General features: G+C 43.4%; 1 protein-coding gene across 3 annotated transcripts in view; it reads left to right on the top strand.

Annotated features, from left to right (window-relative positions):
* The first annotated feature begins 209 nt into the window (after positions 1-209).
* The window catches only part of zbtb47b (zinc finger and BTB domain containing 47b), a 228,481-nt gene continuing 217,966 nt past the window's right edge, over positions 210-10,724 (top strand). Inside the window, exon 1 of one of the 3 annotated variants that reach the window (XM_059640226.1) lies at positions 210-364. The gene's annotated coding sequence lies outside the window, so the exon portion shown is untranslated. The remainder of the gene's footprint in view (positions 365-10,724) is intronic. The other 2 variants (XM_059640211.1, XM_059640218.1) reach the window with 2 other exon arrangements.

Genomic DNA, 10,724 nt, shown 5'->3' with positions numbered 1-10,724 from the left:
ACAGCTCCGCATGGGCTTTTGAAATGTAGCTCTGTCTGAGGATAGACGCGATCTCTTTAAGAGGGCTGTTCTGTCTATAACCCGCCTCCCATCGACACAATGCGGAAGAGTTTCTCCATACCCTGAGGACTAATTGTGAACCTGGAGTGTCTGGTCTGGCGGGGGAGGGGGAGAAGTGGAGCGGGGGTGAGAACGCACCCAGAGACACAGGAGGGCAGAGGTGTATAGAGAGGGGCGAAAAGAGACGGACAAGAGTTTAAGAGTGTTGTACTCCTGTCAGATCCTACTTGTGGCTAAAGCGGAGGGCGGCGGGCAGCAACACCAGGAACTTGGCTTTTACTCTCGCTGTGCAAACAGAGCGTGGGTAAGTTTTTACAACCGAGAGTTCGCGTCTCTCTCTCCCCGCCCAAGTTCAAGTCGACTTTGCCCGTGCGACCTTATGCTTAACTTTTAAATACATTGTCAATGTTTTTTTTCTGAGCAAAGATATCTGGCTCAGCCCTTGAGCCGCCCCCGTTCAACGCGGTTGCATGTACTTAAAGTAGCTCTTTCCACTTTTAAGTTAAAACAATGATTTTTAATTAAATAAATAATAAATATATGTATATAGAGTTTCTCCTCTCAGCTAGGCCCTCGCTTCCCAGGGCAGTCCTGGTGAATGTAGTGCACACTATTTCAGATTATTCCTGCAGCTGGGAATCCAGTGAATTTATTTAATCCACGCGCTGCCGGCTTTTACTCATCTCCCTCCCTCAGATTGGGGAACGTGTTGGTTAATCTGGGGGTACAGTGGTCCCTGAGACATTCCACTCTCTCTTCCTCCGTCGCCCGCCCCCACTTCGGGATTAACCCAAATTCCTCGTAACAAGTTGATATCCCTTCCTGGGAATTAAAATTATACCCAACTTTTTTTTAAAAAAGCAAATAAAAACCGAAAGAACTGCGGATGCTGTAAATCAGGAACAAAGACAGAAGTTGCTGGGTTTTTAAAATATATATAGCATTCGTAGGTTGGATACAGCGTATGGGGAGGCCATTCTGCCCACTGGGTGGATTCTAGCTCTCTGCAAGCTTGCCCAGTGCCATTCTTCCCTTCTCACCTCTGCCCAAGGTTTCAATGTTAAGATAGTGATCCAATTCTCTTTTGAAAGTCACAATCAAATCTGACCCCACTACACTCAGTCCTTTCCAGGTCCTAACTACTAACTATGCAATACTGGACTTTCTTCAACTCGCTTCTGGCTGTTTTACCATTTATCTTAAATTGACGTCCTTTCATTCTCCAATCCTTCCCACCAATGGGAATGGTTTCTTCCCCCTACCCTCTCTAATTTTGAACACCCCTATCAAATCTGCAGTCTATCTTCTCCCAACAGAAATCAGTCCAAACTTTTCCAAACCACCCTTGTAAATTGAGGGCCCTGATCCCTGGAACAATTCTTGTGAATAGTTTCTGCCTTTACACTCTCCCTAAAGTGCAGTGCGCAGAACTAGATTCAGTCGGACCCAGGTTCGTTCTTTGGGCATAGAGTTTATTAACTACTCTATCTTGCAGCTCCTTCAACACAATACTCCCGCTTATTTCCCCTTCATATTGACTCAGTCAATAATCAATTCATCCCAGTCACAGCTTAACTACTTGCTAAACTGTTGAGGTGCTGGTCTTGGATTGGAGTGGACAAAGCCACAAATCACACCCCTTCAAGGAGCAGCGCTCCTAATGCTTGTAATTTCAAATGAGCCTGTTGGACTGTAACCTGCCGTTGTGTGATTTCTGACCTGCAATATTGACAGATTTCCCATTTCTTTAAGATAAAACTTTTGAAGACCCACAAACAAACCTTAAAACAAAGCTAAATTAAAAGAAAATACATTTTCCATACCTTATGTTGGAATTATAACTGATCAATGACAAAATTACACTTTTTGTTCTGTATAATACAATCAACTTTCTCCAATGTCTCTTTTCCAAATAAATTACAGTATGTGTACTTATAAATTGACAAACAAAATAGTATTTTTTCATGTCAGCTCGTTAACACCAGAAGTCCCTCTTCAAGGGTCTCAAATAATTTGTTGGAGCAGGTGCCTTTTATTTGTGAAACAATCTGACAAAGGGTAACTTTCTTTTTTCTGTCTTGTTTTTCCTAATGTTTCCCCTGTGGTAACAAGGTCAGTCCTCACCGTTTTCTCAGCAACATCCTTCACTGAAAGTACATGTTCCCAAGAGTAGGATTATCCACAAAACGTTCCACAGACAAACATTTCTCAAATTGCACAATGAATAGAGTTTCCTTCAGAACATTGGATACATACACCCCAGGTCAGCTTTAAGTTGAATGCAACCTATTTCCAGTAAGATGAACCTAACTGAGATATGCCACACTCTTGCTGCATCTTTCAACATATTTGTTTAATTTCCACAATTTTCTTTCTGGGTGTTTTGCAAAATTCTTCCCCCTTTAAAGTTGTCACAAAGTAACAGTTGACTTTTACCTTAATTAACTTCCATTCACAGGAGTATGTAGCTGCATTTAAAAGGCACCTGGATGGACATATGAACAGGAAGGGTTTAGAGGGATATGGACCAAATGCTGGCAAATGGGACTAGACTAATTTAGGATATCTAGTCAGCGTGGACGAGCTGGACCGAAGGGTCTGTTTCTATGCTGTACGACTATGACTCCTGATCATTTTTTTTCTGTAGTAGGGTAATCTACTTCAGTATTTTGATCACCAAGTTTCTCTCCTGGATTTTCGGGCTTTATCTCTGTATGTTCCATCAGGGAGTCCCTCTGCTGTAGGACAAGGCTCGTGGTCCTCTGTCTGGAAACTCGGTGTATACAAGAAATGCTTTCCAGCTCCCCAACTCTTTTTGTTTAGCCCCTTTTATCGGTTGATCCTCCAATTAGCTGGTAGCCACTAAAACTTCTTGATCATCCATTTCTCATTCCTTAGTCCTTCTCTTCACAAACTGTGACCTGTCTGTGCCTTCCTGTTCGTTCTGGGGGACTGAAATGAGATCTCCCCTTTTCTATTATTGGAATTCCTTCTGCAAGTTCTCAATCATTTCTTCAGGCCATGTTCACATCTAGGTCACTTTCAGAACATGTGCTACATTTTTCTGGCCCTCCTCATCTTTGCCGCGTATTTACAACCCGTGGATCTTATCTCCAATCACTCATCCAGTAAACGTAACCAATATTTGCATTTACCAGTGGCTTTCCCTGCTCTCCCTTCCATTTATTTGACCCCTTGGGCATATACGTTACAATGGTGCCATTTTTAAGTTGTCCTCTGGGACAAGGAGCTTTGTCCTGCATCCGTTCAAAGAATGGCAAAATCTAGTTGCCGTGTCTACCAAGTAAAATATGACTGTTTATTCACCCCTTTATCTCACGCTTTGAGTCCATTGTTGCAGCTACAGTAAATTCTCCAGCATCTGCAGTTCCCATTACCACTGATACAATTTTAACCTCACTGCGAAGCCTCTTCCAGGGATGCCTAACCTGAAGAAGTTACCCTCCTCCCTCCGGATCAACCTCAGGGAATCTCTCTCCCACTGCAACTCTCTTGTACCTGTCCGTCTTCCCTGGACTGACCTATCCCCTCCCTACCTCCCCACCTATACTCTCTCCACCTATCTTCTTTTCTCTCCATCTTCGGTCCGCCTCCCCCTCTCTCCCTATTTATTCCAGTTCCCTCTCCCCATCCCCCTCTCTGATGAAGGGTCTAGGCCCGAAACGTCAGCTTTTGTGCTCCTGTGATGCTGCTTGACCTGCTGTGTTCATCCAGCTCCGCACATTGTTATCACAGCAGACGATGGAATTTGAATTCAATTTTTTGAAAAAAAATTAAGAGTCTACTAATGAGCATGAATTAATTGTTGGGAAAATTGCATTCTGAGGATGCATGAAACGTTAACTCTGATTTCTCTCCATTGATGCTGCCAGACCTAGAACATAGAACATTACAGCACAGTACAGGCCCTTCGGCCCTCGATGTTGTGCCGACCTGTCATACCGATCTCAAGCCCATCTAACCTACATTATTCCATGTACGCCCATATGCTTATCCAATGACAACTTAAATGTACCTAAAGTTGGCGAATCTACTACCGTTGCAGGCAAAGCGTTCCATTCCCTTACTACTCTCTGAGTAAAGAAACTACCTCTGACATCTGTCCTATATCTTTCACCCCTCAATTTAAAGCTATGCCCCCTCGTGCTCGCTGTCACCATCCTAGGAAAATGGCTCTCCCTATCCACCCTATCTAACCCTCTGATTATTTTATATGTTTCAATTAAGTCACCTCTCAACCTTCTTCTCTCTAATGAAAACAGCCTCAAGTCCCTTAGCCTTACCTCGTAAGATCTTCCCTCCATACCAGGCAACATCCTAGTAAATCTCCTCTGCACCCTTTCCAAAGCTTCCACATCCTTCTTATAATGCGGTGACCAGAACTGTACACAATACTCCAAGTGTGGCCGCACCAGAGTTTTGTACAGCTTCACCATAACCTCTTGGTTCCGGAACTCGATCCCTCTATTAATAAAAGCTAAAACACTCTATGCCTTCTTAACAGCCCTGTCAACCTGGGTAGCAACTTTCAACGATCTGTGTACATGGACACCGAGATCTCTCTGCTCATTTACACCACCAAGAATCTTACCATTAGCCCTGTACTTTGCCTTCCGGTTACTCCTACCAAAGTGCATCACCTCACACTTGTTTGCATTAAAAGCTGAGCTTTTCCAGCAATTTCTGTTCTAGCTCACTAATGTCCTTTAGGGAGGGAAACAGCTGTTCATACCTGGTCTGTTGTATGTGAGACTGCAGACCCACAATTATGTGGTTGATGCTAACCGCCCTCCGGTCAAGTAGGGATGGGCAATAAATGCTGGCCTGGTCAGAGATGCCCTCATCCATGAAATCAGTAAATCAAAAAAAAGGTAAAATCCTGACAGCAGATTCTGTCAACTTGCCATGAGAGCCTTGATTTCTTATATAATGGTGGGTTTTATGTGACTGGTTTTTAAATGTAGAGAGTAGATGCAGCCTCCTAATAATGAGGAAATGCTCTGTAGTTTTAGAATGAAATTTGTTTGGAATGAATTGTTTTCGAATGACTGTGAAAGTGGAGAGGAGAGCAGCAATATTTTTATAAATGTGTCGCTATTTTTAACACAAGAACGACATTTGTGATTCAGCACAATGCTATCCATGTTAAGCCATTGATGGCACCATCAGAATGTTTTTGAGATAATGTATTTTCTGTCTCAGTGCTAAGCTAGTATTTCAATTGTTGATGTACCCCAAATGAGATCTCCGTCCGTGTTAATTGTGTGATTTAGTATTGTTTTGATCTCTCAATTTTTCACTGGAGACGATGTTCTTTTTCTGGGTGACTGGAAAACAGTCTGAGTCAAAGAAGATCATGTTAACTATTAACTAGGCTTTGATGGCATAAATATTTTTCAAACCCATTTCTCCCTTCTAAGACAATATTGCCTCTGCTGGAGCTGAAGTTAAGCAGCTTCAGTGTCTCTAAGAATGGGCTTTTAACTCCTTCGAAACTGTGATGGAGGTGCTGAATGGTTATAAGTTTTGAGGGTGTGTACACATGCATGGACATGTGTGTTCACACACGTGAACCTGCTCCTTTGCATGCTTAAAATGAGAGGTTTTTTGCAGCAAGGCTAGTTGGACTGCCCTTAGAGAGAGCAGCAGGGGAATAGAGGGCCAAGTAGCCTCCTTCTGTACAGTACCATTCTCCTGAATCTGGGAATGGGAATGGATTCCAACCTAATGGAGGTCAGGCATGGGTTCTGGACTGACAGGGTCTCAGTTCGTCCCCACGATTTGAACAGTCTTTTATTCACTTGTTTATGAACTGCCCAGCACCAAGAACCTTTTCTTTGCAGGGGCAAGAGCAGGAGTGGGGCTATTTGAGTGACTTTTATCAGAGAGCCAGCGGCAATAATGATGGACAGAATGGCCTCTGAATCATGCATGTCTGGGCCTCTTGCATCTTTTGGTTAGATGTGGTTATGCGTTTGCCAACTGAACAGTGACTAGAATCTAAAAGTTGCTGATTGTTCCCGAGAGGGTTTGATGCTGCAGTGAAGCGTTCGTAAATACAAGTTAATCTGCCTGGTTTCATCATGCTAGTGCTGATTGTTTGGCAATTGTCCCTTTTGTCACTGTTTGGGAAACGAGGCTGTCTTGGGTTTAATTTTGCCTTTTCCTCTCAATTGTTTTTCTGTTGTACAGAGATTGCCCCTTTTTCAATTTGTTGTGAAATTGCTGACGTGTTTTTGCTTTGTGAAGGCATCTTTTCTGTTTCTATGAATTTCGGTCTGTGTCTGTGTCTAGTTTCTTTCACAACCACACCCCCCCGTAATCTCCATTTTCTGTTATCTCCTCCAACTCTCCAGTTGTAGAGTGATGCAGTACGGAAACAGACTCTTCATTCAAACTCATCTGCATTGACCATTAAACCTGAACTGATCTGGTCCCATTAGCCAACGTTTGGTTCATATATCAATCCAGATTGTGACAATGATATTGTGTGTATGATATAATTTTCCCTTTCTATGGAAGGAATCTGTACCTCTTGCTCAGAACCAAAACTTGCCCTAGCCAATTCACATAGGCAGGAAAACTAAATGCTATTCTCTGAAATCAAGGAGAAATGAAGTCAAACTTACAAATGGGGGCAACTCCTGGCGTCCTTCACGTTGCCATTATTAGTTTTTGGCCATGCCCTCGGTTGCCTTGACCCTCAGCTCTGGAATCCCCTCTCTGCATTTCTCTGCCGCGATTTCCTCCTTTTAAAATACTTGCTAAAACCTACCTCCTTGACCGGGGATAATGGGAACTGAAGATGCTGGAGAATCCGAGATAACAAGGTGTAGAGCTGGATGAACACAGCAGGCCAAGCAGCATCTTAGGAGCACAAAAGCTGATGTTTCGGGCCTAGACCCTTCAGGGCCTGAAACGTCAGCTTTCCTGCTCCTCTGATGCTGCTTGGCCTGCTGTGTTCATCCAGCTGTACACCTTGTTATCTCTTTGACCAGGGTTTTGATACGCGTATCTAATGTCTCCTTGTTGTCATTTTAATATCCCTGTCAAGGGCCTGGAGATATACATACATAACACCTTTAACATAATAAACTAAGTTGCTGTTGGACGTGGGAAGTGGAATTAAACTGAGTTGCACTGCTTCCTGATTTGGTGGGAGTTTTCTTGTGAAAACCCCACAGTTATTTTGAGATTTTACATAATTTAACTTTTTAGAATATTTTTATCTTTATTTTTGCAGTCCAGTTCTCTTTGGGAATTACTTGCTGTAATTTTCCATAGTTTCTGTAAAGATAAAAGACTATGGGGAGAAGGCAGGAGGAGGGTATTGAGTTGGATGATCAGCCATGATCACATTGAACAGGCTCGAAGGGCTAAATGGTCTACTCACGCTCTGTTTTGTTTATTTTTTTGATTACAAGCCCAAAAATGCCATTAATCAGCAAGACTGCAGAGGGTGGTAATACCCCATTAAATCTCAGTATTAGTGCAGTGCAAAAGGTGACCATTCAGCCCATTGTGTCTGTGCTAGCTCTCTGATTGAGCAGTTTACTTGGTGCCATTTCCTCATCAGTCTGCGCATTCCTCCTTTTCTAATAATTCAAAAGGGAATGAGTTTGTTACCTGAACTGAACCTGCCTGAACCACACAATCAGCTCTGAACTATGTACTAGTCACATGACTTTATCCTCATTCAACTTTAGAACGTAGAACATAGAGACCTTGGAGCGCAGGTTCATAGTTTCTTGAAAGTGGAGCCCCAGGTAGACAGGATAGTGAAGTAAGCATTTGGCATGCTTGCCTTTATTGGTCAGTGCAATAAGTATAGGAGAAGGGAGTACAGCATAGGAACAGGCCCTTCGGCCCATCATTTCTATGTTGACCATGATGTCGCTGTAAACTATTGCCATCTGTGTGCACGTGGTCCATAATCCCTCTATTCCTTGTCTGTTCATGTCTGTCTAAATGCCTCTTAAATGTTGCTATTATAGCTGCTTCTACCACTTCCTGTGGAAGTGGGTTCCAGCACCTACAACCCTCTGAGTGAATAAAAATTTCCCTCTCCTTTAAATTGTCTCCCTCTCACCTTAAACCTATGCCCCCTAGTATTTGACATTCCTACTCTGGGGAAAAAGACTCTGACTATCCAAACTTTCCTAGACTTTCACCATTTTATATACTTCAACCTCTGACACTCTAGTGAAAACTATCCAAGTTTGTAGAGTCATAGAGATATGTAGTACGGAAAAAGACCCTTCAGTCCAACCTGCCATCGTCAACCAGATACCCTAAATTAATGCAGTCCCATTTGCCGTCATTTCGTCCACATCCCTCTGAACCCTTCCTTATTCATATATCCATCCAGATGCCTGTCAAATGTCATAATAATACCAGCCTCCACCACTTCCTCTGGCAGCTCATTCCATACTCGCTCCATCTCTGTGTGTGTATAAGTTTCCCCTCAGGTTCCTTTTATGTCTTTCCCCTCTCACCTTAAACCTAAGCCCTTGAGTTTTGGACTCTGCTACCCTGGGGAAAGGACCTTGTCTATTTACCCCATCTATGCCCCCTGATAATTTTATAAACCTCCATAAGGTAACCCCTCAGCCTCCGACGCCAAGGGGAAAATAGCCCCAGTCTATTCAGCATCTCACTATAGCTCAAACCCTCCCACCCTTGCAACATCTGTTAAGTCTTTTCTGAACTCTTTTCAAATTTCGCACCATCCTTCCTACTGGCAGGGAGATCAGATTTGCACAACGTATTCCAAGGTGGTCTAAACAATGTCCTGTACGCCACAATATGACCCTCTTCTCCTATAGTCATTGCACTGACCAATAAAGACAAGCATGCCAAATGCTTTCTTCACTATCCTGTCTACCTGGGGCTCCACTTGCAAGAAACTATGAACCTGCGCTCCAAGGTCTCTTTGTTCAGCAACATTCCCCAGGTCCTTACCACTAAGTGTACAAGTCTTGCCCTGATTTGCCTTTCCAAAATGTACCACCTCATTTTTATCTAAATTAAACTATATCCTCCTTTCCTTGGCCCTCTGGCCCATCTGATCAAGATCTCATTGTACTCTGTAACTATCTTTGCTGTCTACTCTACCTCCAATTTTGGTGTCACCTGCAAACTTACTTACCATACCTCTGTAAGTGATGAAAAGCAGTGAACCCAGCACCGATCCTTATGGCACACCACTGACCTCCTGTCTGACAAGCAACCATCCACCACCACCCTCCGTCTCCTACCTTTGAGCCAGTTCTGTGTCCAAATGGCTGGTTCTTCCTGTATTCCATGTGATATAACCTTGCTAACCCGTCTACCGTGAGGAACCTTGTCGAACCCCTTACTGAAGTCCATATAGGTTACGTTCACCGCTCAGCCATCATCTTTGTTACCTCAATCAAGTTAGTGAGACATGATTTCCGACACACCAAGCCATGTTGACTATCCCTAAGCAGTCCTTGCCTTTCTAAATACATGCAAATCCTACCTGTCAGGATTCCCTCCAACAACTTGGCCATCACCTATGTCAGGCTCACTGGTCTGTAGTTCCCTGGTTTTTCCTTACCACCTTTCTTAAATAGTGACACTACATTAGCCAACCTCCAGGTTTCTTGCACATTGCCTGTGGCTATTGGTGATACACATATCTCTGCAAGGGCCCCAGCTTCCCACTTCCCTAGCTTCCCACAGAGTTCTAGGGTACACCTGATCAGGTCCCGGGATTATTCGCCTTTGCCTTTTAAGAGGCCCAGCATCAGCACCTCCGTAACATGGAAACGTTTCAAGATGTTGCTATTTATTTCCTCACGTTCTCTATCTTCCATATCCTTCTCCACGGTAAACACTGTGTCTCCCCCATTTCCTGCGGTTCCAGACATAGGTGGCCTTGCTGATCTTTAAGGTTCGCTATTCTGTCCCTAGTTACCCTTTTGTTCCAAATGCATTCTTAAAATCCCTTTGGATTCTCCTTAGCCCTACTTGCACACCCTGATTTCCCTCTTAGGTATAGTCCTGCCGCCTTTATACTCTTCTAAGAATTCAGTCAATCCCTGCTGTCTGTGCCTGATTATGCTTCCTTCTTTTCTTGACCAAAGCCTCAATTTCTCTCATCAATCCCTACTCCTACAAGCCTTGCCGTTTACTCTAACAGAAAAATACTATCGCTGGAGACTTATTACCTCATTTTTGAAGGCTTCCCATTTTCCAGCCATGTCCCTTTACCTGCAAACGTCTGGCTGTAATCCTTTTTTGAAAGTTCTTGCCTAATACCGTCAGATATAGAACTTTTACTTTTAGATCATAGATTACTGAATCCCTACGGTGTGGAAATGGGCCTTCGGTCCAACAAGTCCACACTGACCCTCAGAACATCCCTCCCAGACCTGTCTCCCCATAACCCACCTAATCTACACATCCCTGAACACTAGATCCATTCTATCCTTTTCCATTACTATTTTAAAATCAGTAGAATTATGGTTGCTGCCCCCAAAGTACACCTCACTGATACTTCAGTCACTGTGCCTTATTTCCCAAAGGTAGGTCAAATTTTGCATCTTTTCTAGTAGTTACATCCACAGACTGAATCAGAAAAGTCTCTTGTGCACACTTAACAAATTCCTTTCCATCCA

The sequence above is a fragment of the Stegostoma tigrinum genome, chromosome 2 (assembly GCF_030684315.1).
Source record: "Stegostoma tigrinum isolate sSteTig4 chromosome 2, sSteTig4.hap1, whole genome shotgun sequence".
Taxonomy (NCBI): domain Eukaryota; kingdom Metazoa; phylum Chordata; class Chondrichthyes; order Orectolobiformes; family Stegostomatidae; genus Stegostoma; species Stegostoma tigrinum.
Note: the sequence above shows the minus strand (reverse complement) of the source record. Positions and strands in the feature narration are given on the sequence as shown.